Source organism: Rhinolophus hipposideros (assembly GCF_964194185.1).
Source record: "Rhinolophus hipposideros genome assembly, contig: HAP1_SCAFFOLD_89, whole genome shotgun sequence".
Lineage (NCBI taxonomy): Eukaryota > Metazoa > Chordata > Mammalia > Chiroptera > Rhinolophidae > Rhinolophus > Rhinolophus hipposideros.
In genome coordinates, this window is record NW_027669012.1 from 293,877 (window position 1) to 309,915 (window position 16,039).

At 44.6% G+C, this 16,039-nt stretch overlaps 1 pseudogene across 1 annotated transcript; it reads right to left on the reverse strand.

Moving 5' to 3' along the window:
* Window positions 1–15,253: 15,253 nt before the first annotated feature.
* LOC308495718 (large ribosomal subunit protein uL22-like) lies at window positions 15,254–15,831 on the reverse strand (annotated as a pseudogene). The gene has a single exon. The product of its transcript is annotated as a large ribosomal subunit protein uL22-like (transcript).
* Window positions 15,832–16,039: the final 208 nt, after the last annotated feature.

Consider the following 16,039-nt stretch of genomic DNA (forward strand, 5'->3'; position numbering starts at 1 on the left):
GAGAGCCAGAGGGGCAGCCTCCCCACAGCAGAAGCGCTGGCAGAAACCGTGGATTCCCTGCTGAGCCCTTCCGTCACCCACTGTCCAGACTCAGGCAGGTGCGACATCTGAGCTTCCAGCAACCTTGATCCTTATGATTTTAGAAGCGAGTAAGGCACATGTTACCCGTTTTTCAGATGAGGACACTCAAAGAAGTGAAGTAACTATTAAATGGTGGAGAGAGGATCTGAGCCCAAGTCTTGAGACTGCTGGCTGTCTTTCCTGCTTAGTTGCCAAACTCCTACAGATCATTTTTATCAAAAAGCTTGTCTTTTTACAAAAAGCATCTATTGCATGAAACAGTATGCAAAAAAATTACTCTATTGTTGCAAATTACTGAGTAGATGCTATCTGTGACAAATGAGGGAAAGTAAAAGAGGAACCCATTCAAATGTCAGAGATCTGGCCCTACAAGAACTGGGAAAGAAAACAGAGGTTTCCCCCCGACCCCCAAAAAAACTCATGAATTTTATTTTTTCTTGACCTAAAATCTGTCAGTCAGATCTCAAAGCTTTCTCTCAACTCCTTGGCTTCCAATGGACCATTTTTGTGATGTTGGGCAGACAGTCAACTGCCAAAACACCTGGGAAAGAGTTTTCAGCCTCAGGTGCTGGGGGAAATGCAACGGAGCAACTGATCTGAAACTTAGTCAAAGAGACACTAAAAGTAGGAAAACCACACCTCAAAACCATCTTGGAGTCTGGGGGCTGTACCCTCCCCAAACTGAATATATGACAGTCATAATGGGGGGCAGGGCAGAGGAAGTCCACTTGGGATCCTATGGAAGAAGTCTAGCTACACTGAAGCAGCCATGTGCATGGAGTGGGAGGTGTGCAGGGGGGAAAGAGGCTCACGGAGCCTCAGCCCTTTCAGTCTTCCCAGGTGTTGAGATGCCCCAGCTTTAGCTGCCGTCTGACTGCCGAAGAAATTCAGTCAAGAACTGCCAAGCAGAGCCCCACTAACTCCCAGATTCATGAGCAAAATAATTGTTACTGTTTTTGTCAAAAGTTCAGAAATAACAGAAGTGAAACCAACAAATTACCTAACTAGTGATTAGTAAAAGGTTATTGGGTTCACACCAAAAGACGGTTTGCAATGTAAGAACATTTCAAACCCAAACATGGAATATTGTTATAAATCTCACAGCTTATAGAGTGAGAAAGCAGTGACTGTTTGTTCTTCACAGGGATTGGTTATTATATTAGAATGTTCTTAAATGACAGAGGAATTGGTCAGCGGTTACCACATGTCAACCTTGGGAAACAGTTCAAGTTTTGCTTCTGATTTCCAGAGGCATAAGCAAGAAATGAACCAGGTCACGTTAGACTTGCAAAATCAGCTAAATTAAGCTTTGCTGATATGACTAAACTAATTTTGTCTGCTCAGGGAATTTTAAAGGCTGGTCTCTGTTTGCTTTTATTTTAACAATTTTAAGCCAAAAATTGTGTGGTTGGGAGGGGGGTTGTTAAACAGCAATAGATAATTGGACAACTGTTAATGTCTCCCATATCTCCAACACACACACACACACACACACACACACACACACACACTTGATAATTAAGAAGAATTTATTGACTGATTTCAATGAGAGAGCCACTGTTCTATGCTCTGTAGCTATAAAGCTGGGGCAGAGGTGGGGGTGAGAATCTCAATATATGATTTCTCTCTATGAAGCTTACAGACTAGAAAGAAAACAAATCGAAAGAAACAAAACAAAATCCCATGGGTGAAAGGTTGTAAGCGCAACAATCAAAGCCTGCAAAGGTTATTATAAACACTCAGGGATGGGGCACCCAACCCAATCTGAAGAATGGCTGGAGAAGGTTTCAACTGAGCTGAGCCTCAAAGAAGAAAAGGATAGAGGCCAGGAAAGGAGGAAGGGAATGGGAGTGGGCAGACAGCATGAGAAGGATAGCAAGGAGAGACATACGCGCAATGTGGACAGGGACAGCACTGCAAGGTGGCTGGAAATGACACTGGTGAGATAGACATGAATGTGGAAGCTGGTAGGAGATGTGGATAGAATCTCCCAATGTCATTTCAGCAAGGGACCAGCATGGCCAGATGTCAGTTTGGAGCAGACCTCTTTGGCATCTGGCTATGGAATGGCTGAGGCAAAAGAAAGTTGGAGCAAGACGCACAGGTTCAGAAAGCATCAATGAGGGCTGGGGCCAGTGAGCATGGGAGCTGGCTTTTATCATCTCACAGAAGACAATTGAGTTTTCAGGAATTTGGGGGAGAGACTGTGAAACCTTTGATAGCTTGAAATCATCCACAGTAGGAATGTTTGCTCTACAGAAATTACTAATTGCTGTAAAGCAAGGCTTCCCTCCAGAGCAGGTGGCTAACCATTTAGCAGCACCTCACTGATGGAAGTACAGATGCTAATAGATTCCAGAAACACTGAAGAAGGAACGAGGGGCAAGACTAGATGATTAATTCACTATGGGGAAAGAGTCAGCGGTGCCTCCAAATTTCTAATGTATACAAATGGGTGAATGTCAATGACGTGAGTTGCAATGGAGAATAGCGAGGAGAAGACAGTTTGGCCAAGATAATGAAATTGGGGGTTGTAACATGTTGATTTTGAGATGCCAGCAAGCAATTGATTGCAGATGTCTGAAGCTTGGAGGAGGGTATGTGCAAGGCCATGAGGGTGAGTGAGATTTTCCAGGGTGGGGAAGGAGAGCATAGAAGCATTAAGCATTGAAGGGTGCTGAGGGGGAGTATCAGGAACACAAAGATTTCAGCTATGAGGGAGCTCTCAGACAGGGCATTCGGAGCAGTGGGGAAAGCACAGAGCATGTGATTACAGGTGTCAGATGCAGCAGAGAGGGTCAATAAAATAATTCAATGGTAAGTATCTGTAAGTGATGCATCCCATTTCACCATCTTGAGGTAAAAAAAGTGGCATTTCTTTAGTATTCAAACACCCAACTCTCTAATTATCAACCACCCATCCTAACATTCTTAGGGTTTCTGTCTCATATAGAGTCAGACATGCTTACACGGTGTAGACATCTGTCCCAGAAAATGAATATATTACATTCTATTACCGTGTTTCCCGGAAAACAAGACCTAGCCGGACAATCAGCTCTAATGCGTCTTTTGGAGCAAAAATTAATATAAGACCCGGTCTTATTTTACTATACTATAAGACCAGGTCTTACCTAACATAATATAATATAAGACTGGATCTTATATTAATTTTTACTCCAAAAGACGCATTATCACTGATTGACCAGCTAGGTCTTATTTTCGGGGAAACACGGTAGTTCTGTTTCTCTGAAGAACCCTGATTAATACAAACAAAAAGCCTAACCTGAAATTAAGTTAATTTGGTGACTACTAAAATAGGACACCAAATACAATGAACCAAAAGGAATTCACATTTTTTTTTCAGAGCTAGAGGGAAGCTAAGAGTTCACCTGTCCTGGCCTCTTTACCTCCCTGATAGAGAGGTAAGTCCCAGGGTACTTTGCCCCTTCCTGAGTCTCAGGCTGTGCCCAGGTAGCCTGACACTCAGGCCTGTGTCCCCCACTCCACCAGGGACTTCTGAAAAGAGAGATGTCTCATTGTGGAAAAAATAAATGAGATGGAAAACAGACAAATCACATGTGTGTCAACACTGACAGGTGAATTATTTAATCAGAAGCAAGAACCTATGCAGAAAATGAAGTACTGAGACTATTTCTCACTCCTGAAGCATACATAGAAGATAATGACAATACTTTTCAGACCATGACAAAGAATTGTGATATCATGATTATTTTTCCAAATCACTGGCTCTGGCTAATTAAGACTTTAACAGAAAATTTTGCTCCAAGAACTCTTAACAGTTTTACAGCAAAACAGGGAATCAAAGATTTAATGTTCACTCCATGCTCTGCCTTGATTTGATAGCAAAGATGGCAGGCACTAAGACAGTTTCTCTGTATACGCAATGGGAAAGGAGTAGGAAGTCATTAATAAGTAATATTATGACTATGGTATTCTTATTTAATATTCACAGAGGACCAACAATCCCCTAAAGGATAAACACCCAACTCCTTCCCAGTGAGTTTATTGTTTCACGATTTAGGGACATAGGATGAAGGAGAGGAACAAGGACCACACACACCCACACACACACACACACACACTCTCACACACTCACTCTGGCTTTTCATAAAACAGTGCCATTTTCCCTGAGATTCAAGATACTTGGCTGAGTCTGTTGCAAATTGGCGGCAGTTGAAAGTCTCCTCCCAGAGCCTCTTTCTGATGGAAGCCTCGACTACACACCTTACTCCTCATACTGTACAGGCACATGCTGCATATCAGTAAAAGGAAAGCACCCTGTTAAAGATTATACACGTCGTAGTCTGAGTCCCTCTTTCCAATTCATTCAGGTGTATATCTAGAAGTGGGATTGCTGCGTCATATGGTAATTCTGTTGAACTTTTTGAGGAACCCATCCTCAGAATATTTGGAGTCAATGGTGAACTGAATCTAAAGCTCAAAGGAAGCCCAGACCAGCTCAGCTACTGAGTAGGTGTTGGCCCAACAGGAGAAGGGACATATCCTTTCTGGGAAAATATGATTATTTACTTCAGGCTCTAATGTTCTTTTTGGTGTTTTTGCAACTCGACTGAAGTATAATTTGCATGCCACAAAATGCATCCATTATAACTGTAAACTCAGTGATTTTAATTACACTAATAGTTGTGCAATCATTACAATCCAGTTTTAGAATATTTTCATCACCCCCAAAATTCCCTCGAGCTTGTTTGCAGTCAAAGCTGCTCCCAGCACCAGGCAAGCCCAGGTGTGCTTTCTGTCTCTCTGTTTCCCTTTTCCAGACATTTCATATATATATAATCATGGTCTCGGTAGATCTTTTGGATCTGGTGTCCCAAGTATGAATATTAGTTTACTAGCTCAGATGTACATAAAAATATTACATATCTTTACTCTCCACTCAGCCCGTGCCAGTAGGAATGTAGGGAGACCCACTGTCAGGCATCAGTGCGGCCTGGAGTGGAGGCTCTCCTTCTCTAGGGTCGTGCAAAAATCTAGAAGGGCCTTCGGTACCATTGGAATCAGGACCACTTATTCTTCAGCCCATTAATCTTACTGCTGATACCCTCATTAACCAACACATGGGTTCTTCAAGGAGAAGGCAGGTTGCTCTATTATTTCCAGTGACAAGTGTGGACTCCAGAATCTGCCAAAACTGTGGGGCCAGGTTCCCTAGGTCTAATAGATGCACCACACAGCAGTGTGACACCAAGAGCTTGCCTGGTGCTGCAGGGGCGCAGGAGACCACCAATCCCCACCCCTTCCACTCTAGAGCAGTCATTCTTCTCTCCAACTGCTGTAAAAGCCCCCTACCCCGTCCAGTCTATGTCCCCTGTCCGCACCAGGACACCTGGGATATATACAGTGTTTAGTGAGATTGAGCTCTCTCAAAAGATTAAAGGATCCTGCAAATGCCCTTGAAGTAGGAAACACAGGGATCAGCTGCCTTCTTCAAATAGAAGGAGCTAGGGGCTGGGGAGGAGCACAGAGGTCATCTACATAAACAAACGAATATCTCCCTAAATACCCTACCGTAAAACCACATCAGTGAACAGCTAACAGCAAGTTACAGTTTCAGTTTTCAGTTTTCTTAGGGGCACTTAGAGTCCATCTACTCCTGGAAGTGTGAAAGAGGAAGGAGGTACCCCCTGGGCTATTCAGGCTGAGAAACAAAGCTGGCTCTAACACTAGCAATTTAACAGTACAATTAACACTATGCACCAGGCATTGTTCTGAGCATTTTTCATGCATTCTTCCTTCAACCCTCACCAGGACATCAGGCAGTAGGTGCTGTAGATTTCCAGCCTTTGCAGCAAGCTCTGATTCAGAATTCAGAAGTGTTTGGATTTTAGCAAGGTAACAAATGCCTGTAATTTATATAACATAACTCCCCAAGAGGATCTGAAGCAGTTCTCATACAAACTAGTTAATGTGCCTTCAGGGAAACAAATAATCACAAGTGGTCTAAAGACTATAAAAGGCTTTATTTACATCATTTAGGTCAGGTTTTGTCTTTAAGTGAATTAAGAAAGGGTTTGATTCTAGGAACTTTTTGTTATTGGGGATCTGTAGTACAGCCCCCATTTTACAGACAGTGAATGAGGCACAGCACGGGCGGGTAATTTGTCCAAGGTCACACAGCTGCGTAATAAGAAGTGGTGGACATGCTCAGTGCCTCAGAGGCCCTTCCTGCTGGGAGCAAGTGGGTGGAGAGAAACCACCCTGGACCACTTTCTGTACCAGAAAGTCATCCCCAACCTTCCCACTCTGTAGCGTGGGCAGCATTGCGAATGACCTTCCTCCACTCCCATCCCCCTATCCCCTACCCCCGCCCCAGCTTCTCTGATACTCAGTTCATCTTACCTTACTATGGTTTAAAATAGAAGGAAGCCCAGTGGAGTGTGACTCACCCCAGGCAGCCCTACCAGGCCCAGGAGGGGCGCTCTGGAATAGAGTCTGGGGGCAGTTACTAACGCGCTAGCTGCCCCTGCTCTGCTCCCGGGGGGTTAACCTCAGGGTGGTGTGAAGAGCCAGGCAAGAGGAGCCAGCCCGGAGCAGGCGGTCTAGATAGCGAAGCAGAATCCTGCGGAATCTTTCCGAGAAGCCAGGAAAGGGCGCATAGGCCTCTTGCCACTTGTATTAGGATTCCCCCGCACCCCTGTGCTGGCGGCTCGTTTCCATCTCACCAGTGGGCAGCGTGGATGCTCATCCACACGCTGCTTATTCCCACTGATTTCAGCAGCGTCAGCTCCTTAATTCCAAAATCAAGGCTTCCAGGTATGACGTCCTTCTCGGTCTTCAGCACAAACCTGCTCCCAGACTCCCATCCAGACCACCTGCAACCCCACCCTAATTGCTGTTCTCCAGTCTTGCTCGAGGGTCCCCTTGCCTGCCAGGCGCTCGGACCGCACCACCTTGGCATAGACCTTGACCCTAGATCAGATGACTTCTGCGTCAGGTATGTGCATTCCTCCTCACCGTGCTTAGACTGCAACCAAGCGCGGTTCTCTCTCCTTCCTCGTCTTGTTTCCTTCCTTTTAATTCTGACAAATCCGGAAGCATCTTCCCTCCTCTGGTCCAGTATAGCAAGACTCCTGCTTCCCAGGTACAATCCAGGTCAATGCAGTAATCCCCCTGCCTGGGGCAGCCGAAACATCCAGGAACAAAACCAGGTGTTTTATTCCCTGGTAAGAAAGGCCGGAAAAGCATCCTGCAGGCTTTTGGTTTATAATGAAAGGTCTATTTTAAGCGTAAAATCAGGTGGAAAGCCATGGTGCTCAGTTACCTATATCCAGATGTAAGGCTTTTAATAGAGCTCCCGCCTAGTTCCAAGGATGCGTGGGACCATCCTCCTCTTTCCGCGGGGTGCAGCGACCCCCTGTGGATATGGCTTTATAGAGGGACCCCGCGGGGAAGACCGACTCCGCACACATGGTTTAATTAGTAATTTATTTTGATTATCGCCGTTCGTCACAGTTATCACACTGACACCTTGGCGCAACCCTCATTATCCCGGTCGGTGCCTTGAGCCAGCGGAGTCGGCGCAGGAGAGAGGAACAGCAGGATATTTGCAGCGGGGCCCTCGGAGGGGCGGGGCCCTCGGAGGGGCGGGGCCCTCGGAGGGGCGGGGCCCTCGGAGGGGCGGGGCCCTCGGAGGGGCGGGGCCCTCGGAGGGGCGGGGCCCGTCGAGGGCGGGAAGGCCCGCACTGCGGTCCGCTGAGCGTCGCTGGCGGGGGTTGCAAGGCCGCCAGGCAGCCCGAGGCTCCCGAGTCCCCGCCGCCGCCCGCCCGCGGGTCCTCTGTCCGCGTCTGCATCCGGGTGCCCAGCCTCCCCGAGCGGGAACGAGGCCGAGGAAAAGGTGACCCGGGGAGAGGCGGGAGCGCGGGCGCGGGGTGACGCGGCGCCGGGACCGGTAGGGGTTGCGCGAGGCGGTGGCTCCTTCTCTGTCTTACCTGGAAGCTGTTCCCGCAGACCCCTTCCTGCCATCCTGAGACGGCAGGGGAGTGGGTGGCGAGGGCTGGGGGGTCCCTCCTGGGGGTCCTGACCTGGTGGGAAAGGGGCGGAGGGCCCGTCCGTAAGCGCCCTGCCCGCGTCACCGGAGGTGACTTCCTCTGCGGGCCGCGAAGGGGGGGTCAGGTGATGCCCCCCCGCGGGTTGGGGCTCCCTGTGCAGCTAGTGCCGCATTATAAGGGAAGTGGTGAAGGGTCACCTTTGGAAGACGTAAGAAACTGAAAACTCCTCTCGCTTTAGGAAACGGCCCAGGAACGCTGAACAACAAGTGACTTCCCTCAGGTGGGGGGTACTGAACAGCCAGCCGAGAGGAATCTTCATAAACCGTGGTGTCTAGAACGTGTGTGTGAGTGTGTGTGTGGACATGTGTACATACACACTTATATACATGCATTTAGACAGAGAATGTGAACATTGGATGAGGCTGAGGAATTGCTTTTACTGTTGGAGATGTGTACGCTGGAATAAACATCGAGGAGAGGAAATGAAACCAGGTTCCTCTGCCTCCTCCACCAGGAAAACTTGTAGGGAAATGTATGCCACAGAGATATTTAAGGAAAACCAAAGCTGTAGGACCTAAGGTGGTGGTAGGACATGGAAAGCCTGAGATCTGCTTCAACAAGTGGCATTGTGAACAGGAAATCCCCCTTGCTCTTTGTCTGGGGGCGAGGCTAACCCTCAGGCCCTGCCCAGTCTGTAGTGGGCTGGGCGGTCCTGAGAGGAGGCCAGGGCCAGGGACCGCCCTGGAACCGACTACCCTGGAGAGAGAGGACAATGATTAGAGTCTGTGGGATGAATGATCCATTTTTCTACTGGGACAGTTTCAGTAGTTTTTTAGATATTGTGAACAGCATTATAAAAGTAGTGTCTTTTTGTAATTGACCTCAGATTGCATCTTATGCTATGGAATCCAAATAAACCCTCCAAAATCCAAAACAAACTTATTCTTGAAAGGAGGTGGTCACTGTATTTATTACCTTACCATGGAAGGCCCCCCTTAAAGTAGATCTCCGAGCCCTGCATTTTGTGAGCTTTATAGATACTTGAACCGTACGATGTGTTCTTTGGAATCTATGGAACAGTAAATACAAAGGAAAAGGAAAAAAGTAAACTTTGTTTTTGAAAATAACATCTATTTCATTCAGAAAAAAATATATTAAAAGTTTTCATTGTTTTCACTTTGATGTGCATGAGGATTGAATAACAGAATATATGTTAGGAATTGATGTCCAGATACCTTTGCATTAAGTTGGGTTGGTGCAAAAGTAATTGTCGTTTAAAAGGTTAAAAATAAATGCAAAAACCTCAATTACTTTTGCACCAATTTAATAGTAATATAAAAAACAGTACTGATTTTCAAGGTAAGTTTTAAATGTTGAATTTAAGAATCAGGAAGTGAATGTCGTAGAACTGTAGAAAAACTCATAATACTAGCATGTGGGTTTGTCACCTACACAGCAGAAAGTGTTTTACTTGTGTTAGACTTTAAAATACCTTGCTAAACTATATTCGCATTTCATTTCAACAAACATTTACTGAGGGCCTGCTGTGTGCCAGTATCTAGAAAGAATGAAATAGAGATCTTGGCCTAAGTTTGACAGGAAGATGGATGGGCATGGGGTGAACACTTTGCAGAAAAGGGCCAGGGAGGTGGAACGCAGGTGGAACACACTATTGGGTACGCAGAGGAAAGAACGGGACATCTATTTGAGCTGCTCATTGAACTGTCCAGTGGCTGTTTGTCAGGGCAAAAGGGGGCTATTCATTTCAAGCACAGGGAAGAACACAGATACAAGGGCATAGAAGCAAGAGTGCAGGGAACTGTGAGCTCTGTAATGTCCTCTGGGTGTGAGTGGCAAGGCGACAGATGATATTGGTGGTTAAGTGACAGCCAGATCCTGAAAGGCCCTACTTGTCTCACTCAGGAAGGAGCTGGACCTCTGTCTTGTGTGGGAAGGGTTTTAAGCAGGCAGATGAGCTCATATTGGGAAAGAAACCAGTGGGAGGGAAAGATCTGAGAGTCAGACTGTGTAGGAGACTATGAATGCATTATGTTCAATACAAAATACATTCAGGAAGTATTTGTTGGACCCCCAAATATGTCAGGTAATGTTCTAGGTGCTGTGGACAAAATAGGCAGAAATCCTGTACTCTGTGGAGTGCAACGTTGATATCTACAGTCCAGACAAGACAAGAAGGACCTCACCTAAGCTGGCGAGGATGGAGAAGGGGTGGAAGTGACTGCCTTTGGTGACCCATTAGTGACCCATTAGACTTGGAGGAAGAAGAAATGGGAAGAATCAAACACAATTCCCAGGTTTCTGCCTGGGGAGATGAAGTGAAATTTATTTCCATTTTCCATGTATTAGCAAACTGCAAAATCAGGATACCATTTCTGGCATACAATGTGAGAGTTGTTTTTATCCCACTAGAAGGATACATACTTTGAGTTCTTTTCCCAGGATGGGGAATGCATTTCTGAGATTGGATGGCCAAGAATAATAATTAAAGCAGTTTGCATCTAATTGCTCTCCTGCTGGCTTTTCTAATTATCCTACAAATGGAATTTAGATTTCTCCAATTGACTACAAAATAGCATTTGGCTAAATATTTATGGTCATGTTTTCTGTGGTGTTGGTGTTAAAGCAATTCAAAATCGTGAAATCCTTTTCTGTCAGTTTTATAGCTCTGAGACTGACCCCAGCCTAGTGAGTTTGGGACAATAGCTGAAAATGACGAGATGGCATCAGATTAAGCATGTTTGTTATAATTTTTTTCTGCATTAGTTTACAAGTGTTAAAACATGTGCCTCAAAGGACTTAACGTAAAGATAGAATTTATTTCTCATTCAGCTGAATAATCCACAGGTGGCCTGGCTTATGAACCATTCTCTCTTTCCTTGCCTTCTATGACCCAGCCCTCACCTTGTGTCCTCACTTCCTCTCTGGCTACGCCTCAGTCCCATGTACAGATGTGTATCCCACTTCCCAGCCCCTGTATTTACACCTTCCAACCACTGAATTTACTCTTTGCTCTGGTTTATCTCCCCTATGCCCAAAGTTTAAATGATCACCTATGTGAAGTTGATTCATAAATAGATGTCTCCGTTTTAGTCCTCTGAGTCCTTCCTGATCTATAGATCCAGTTAGTTTCTTGACATGTGCACTGGGCTGTCTCAGAGATTCCTTCAGCTCAGCAGTTCTTAAACTTATTCCTCAACCTCCAAACCCAGTCCTATTTCTATATTCCCTTTTCAGTAATGGGCACCAACATTCATCAGGCTCTGCTAGCTTACCTCTCACCCAATCCATCATGGAATTCCGGCAGTTTCTTACGTCCACACTCTCTTCTGAATTCTTCGCTTCCCTCAGTTTCCATCTTGGTCTAAGATAGCAACGTCTCTCATGTGGTGTATTGCATTAGCCTGAAAAGTGGCTTTGCTGCCTCCAGTATGAGCTGTACTGGGCAGAATAACCCTTTCAAATGCAAATCTGACCGTGCCATCTCCTAGGTAAGACACTTCAGAAATTGCCCTCTACACATAGGAGAAAGACTAAAATTCGAACTGTGAGGGACCCGGGACTGCATGATCTGGCTTCCACCTCAGATGCTGGCTTTCCCCAGCACCACCTCCCGCACCTTTCTTTCTATGCTCCCACCTCTTTGGCGTTTTTCAGGCTGTGCCACTCTCTCTTGTCACAGAACCTTCTCCCATGCTATTCCTTCTGTCTGGATCATGCTCCTACCCCTCTACTACTTACCCAGTTGGCTGCTGTCTTCCTACAGTAAAAGCTTAAGCTTCACGTCCTCATGGCACCCGTTCTGACTTCTCTTGCTTCTCTCTTGGCACTGATCATGGTTATAATTTTTCATTTGCTTGTTACGATTGGTCAATGTCTGGCTTTCCTGCTAGGCTCACGTTCCACAAGGTCATGAATCATGTCTGTTTTTATTCATCTTTATGCCTCTAGTCCCAAGCAGAAAAACACAATAGTAACTGAAGAGATATATGTAAGAGGAAAGATGGCCTGCATGGCCCTATAACATTTGTCTATCTACATGGAAACTGTGTGTAATTACTGTTAGATTTGGGATGTCTTGAGAGTTTGGTGAAATGGCCAGCAGAAAGCTTCATGGCACACATGAGAGGGCGTGTAACAGGCTATTGTGTGTGTTCTTTTAGAGGAGGTTGTGCATACAAAAAACTAATTTCCCAGAAGAAATAGATTGTTGCCTTCACTTTATTTCCTCTAGACAAAGAATAACAATGAATGGAAAAAGTTAATTCAGGACAATTTCAGGTAAGGTCCATACTATGCTGAGAACAGAGAGAGTATTGTAGGACAGTCAAGATTATCTCAGATTGCCTTTGGAGAAATGCAGTGGGTCTTGTTCCCCACACATTGGGAAGCACAGAGAATGAAGTTTCAAGAAATATTACCCGAAGAAAAAACCTTGTGTTCCTAAGAGTTGGTCCCACCTTTTCTCCTGATGCGGAGCATTTATTGTGTTCTTCTGTGTAGCCCTAACCCATGGGACTTGAGAGAGGTCACACTATCCATGTCCCAGGAAGAAATTCCACGTGATCCATGCCAGTCATTGTGATCCAGTTTTTTGTGTCAGTTACTGAATCAGATGTGGGCATTTTCACCCAGAGAAATGCCAGAAGTGTTCTGAGTCCATTTTCTGTTTTTTTAATTAAAATGTATTGGGATGCCAATGGTTGGTAAAATTACATAGGTTTCAAATTCAATTCTGTACTACCATATGCTCATATCACATTATGTGTTCACCACCCAGAGTCGGTTCTCCTTCCATTACCATATATTTGACCCTGTTTACCCTCATCTCCCATCTCTCTCCCTCCTTACCCTCTGGTAACCACTAAACTATTGTCTGGGTCTATGTATTCTTTTTGTTTCTTTGTTTGTCTTGTTTCTTTGTTGCTTTAGTTTTATATCCCACATATCAGTGAAATTAAATGGTTCTCGACTTTTTCTCTGTAATTTATTTCGCTTAGCATAATAATCTCAAGATCCTTCATGTTGTCACAAATGGCACTATTTCATCTTTTCTTATGTCCCAGTAGTGTTCCATTGTGTATATATACCACATCTTCCTTATCCAATCATCAATCGAAGGACACTTTGGTTGTTTCCATGTATTGGCCACCGTAAATGAAGCAGCAATGAACATCAGAGCACTTATATCACTCTTTGTAGAAGCACATGGGAAATAGTCCTTCTCCCCCTCCATACTGTTGTATCTGACTGATCTGGAAAGTGCTGCACCAGCTTGTGACAATGAGGAGAACTGGCCTACAAAAGAGTGACATGCTAAGGATGGCTGAGAGGGAAGACAGAGAGCACTGAGGTGGCAGGCTAGCCTTCCTCATTGAGGGGGCGGGTGGGCGCGCACAATTTGCTGGACACACGTATAAAAGTTCATGTTTGGTTGGTGTGCACAAGAGAACTTTGTAAAACATTATGTGCTTCAGTTTCCTTCTGCTTTTTATTTATATATAAATAATCTCCATCATGGAACAGTCTTGTAGCAAGTATTTCAGGAATAAGAGTGACGGTCAATCACTTTCGTCAATTTCATTTACAGGTGAAAGAAAAATTGTGGCATAGGAATCACTGAAAAATCCCTTAGCCTGTCTAATGGTCTTCTGGGTCTAGAAAAAGAGAATTACTGTTTATCCCATGAGAGTCATTTCAGGATGACTACACATGTCACACCTGGCTCATTTTGCTTTTCCAATATTCTGGTTCAGGAGGCATTTACCATATTTTCCTTGGACATTTTCTAGTCTGCTACCCTCAAATGAGGCTTTACCTGTTTTCCTAAACAATTTTACCACCAAAGCACCTATATAATTTGTTTGGCAATCTTGAATCTTGGCCTATGATGTCCAAGCAAGGAAACCCATGTCTTAATCATATATTAGATTTCTCCGAGTGATTAGCTGTTCTACTCTGCCTCTAAACTTCAGAACTCCCAGAGATACCAGTAAATCCTTCCCCTGGAAGGCCAGGTTCTATCTAACTTGGTCACACCTGGAGACAAGGAATGTGATGGAAGGAAATCACATTTATTGAGCACATACATGTAGCAGGTACTGAATTAGGCCCTTAATTTCTGTTATTTCATTTAATTCTCATAACTCTGTGACGTATGAATTTTTCACAGTTTATAGAAGGGGAAAGTAATGTATGATTTAATGATTTGCCCAAGGCCACACAGTTAGAAAATGGTGGTCGCAGACTATGAATACAAAGCTCTATAACAACAAAGTTCATACACTTTTACCTAGAGCAGGGCAAGAAATTAATTCCTCTGAATGAGGACTGGTATATATCAGCCATGCTGATGAGGCAAGGGTCACCTCAGTGATATCAGTGCAGGTGTGAAAGAAAAACCGTGGAGATAAGCAAAACATTCCTTTCAGAAACCAGAAACAATTCTGGAAAGGTAGGACTAGAAACTTCCACAGCAGTGATGTGTGATAGAACTGTTTATGATGATCGAAACGTCCTCTGTCTGCCCTGTCCAATATGGCAGCCTCTCACCACATTAGCTATGGAGCACAGTGTGCTGGGGGTGGGGTTCATGGCGAGACTTTGTCTCAGCCCTTCCTAACCGCTTGGATGCGTTTTCCCTCTTGTTTACCCAATGAGCAGGGGTCGCTCTACCAGTTGTTAGTTTTTCTTTTTTTTCTCAGAGTAAATTATTCCATATACAGCTGGAGATTTGGTGTGCATGTGGGGGGTGACGAGTTCAGGATCTTCCTATGTGGCCATCTTAAATCAGAACGCAGTCCAGCAATTTCAAAATGTCACGGCCCTGCTTTCCGGCCTCCATTGTGTCTGATGAGCAATATGCTGTGCATCTCATTGCAGATCCTTTGTACTGACTTCGTTTTTTGTTGCTCTGTTTGTTTGCTGCTCTCCAGATTGCTTGCCTTTGGCTTTGAAGAGTTTGGTGAGGTGTCTGGGTAGGAACCTCTTTGATTTATAATTTTTGGAGTTCATTAAGCTTCTTGAATATGTAGACCTGCATCTTTTATCAAATTTGGAAAGTTTTCAGCTATTGTTTCTTTAAATATTCTTTATGCTATTTTTTTCTGCTTTTACTTTTATTAGCATTTGTGTGAGGCTGAATTTATTCCCGGGCCATAAGTTTTAGTTTCTTCACTTTCTTCTCAGAGATCATTTCCTTCTGTGCAACCTCCTCTTCTGGTGTAGGAACAATAACAATCTGCTCTTTCTCAGTTAGGATCATCTCTCTGTTGCAGGGAGAGCTCCTGTACGGGTTTCTACACCCATGAACTCTGGAAGTTCTGGGCTGCATCTCGGGAGCCCTGTTCACCTGGATGTGTAATGACCAGAGAGTCGATATCTAAACCCTTAAGTTCAGCATTACTCTGCATTTTTCAGCATGTGCAGTAAAAATTCTGCTCTCTTTTTGGGTTGGACTGTTTGTCCAACCCTATTGTTTGGCCCGGGCACACCTCCTAACTCCACCGTTATAACAACGGTACAGCACACATTGCTTTTGTAATGTGACATCCTTTAGATACTTGGTGGCTTTTCAGATATGCATACTCTTGATGACCTGGGCAGTTTCACGAGTGTTCTTAAAATGAACAGGTAGATTCGAACCTCTTGATTTACATGATTTTGTGGGGTTCTCTGAGTCAAGCGAACAGCGAACCATTTTCAGAGGTCTCCTCAGGCTGCTTACGAGAAGAACTCTTTATGGTTTTAAAAAAATTTATTTTATTTTATTTTATATTTTCTGTCTTCTCTTCTTCTGGGATTCCCACTGTATGTTGGTTTGGTTGAACTCTTGGGCTCTGTTCATTTTCTTCATCCTTTTGCCTTTTTACTCTTCCAATTGAATAATTTCATTAGGTCTATTTTCC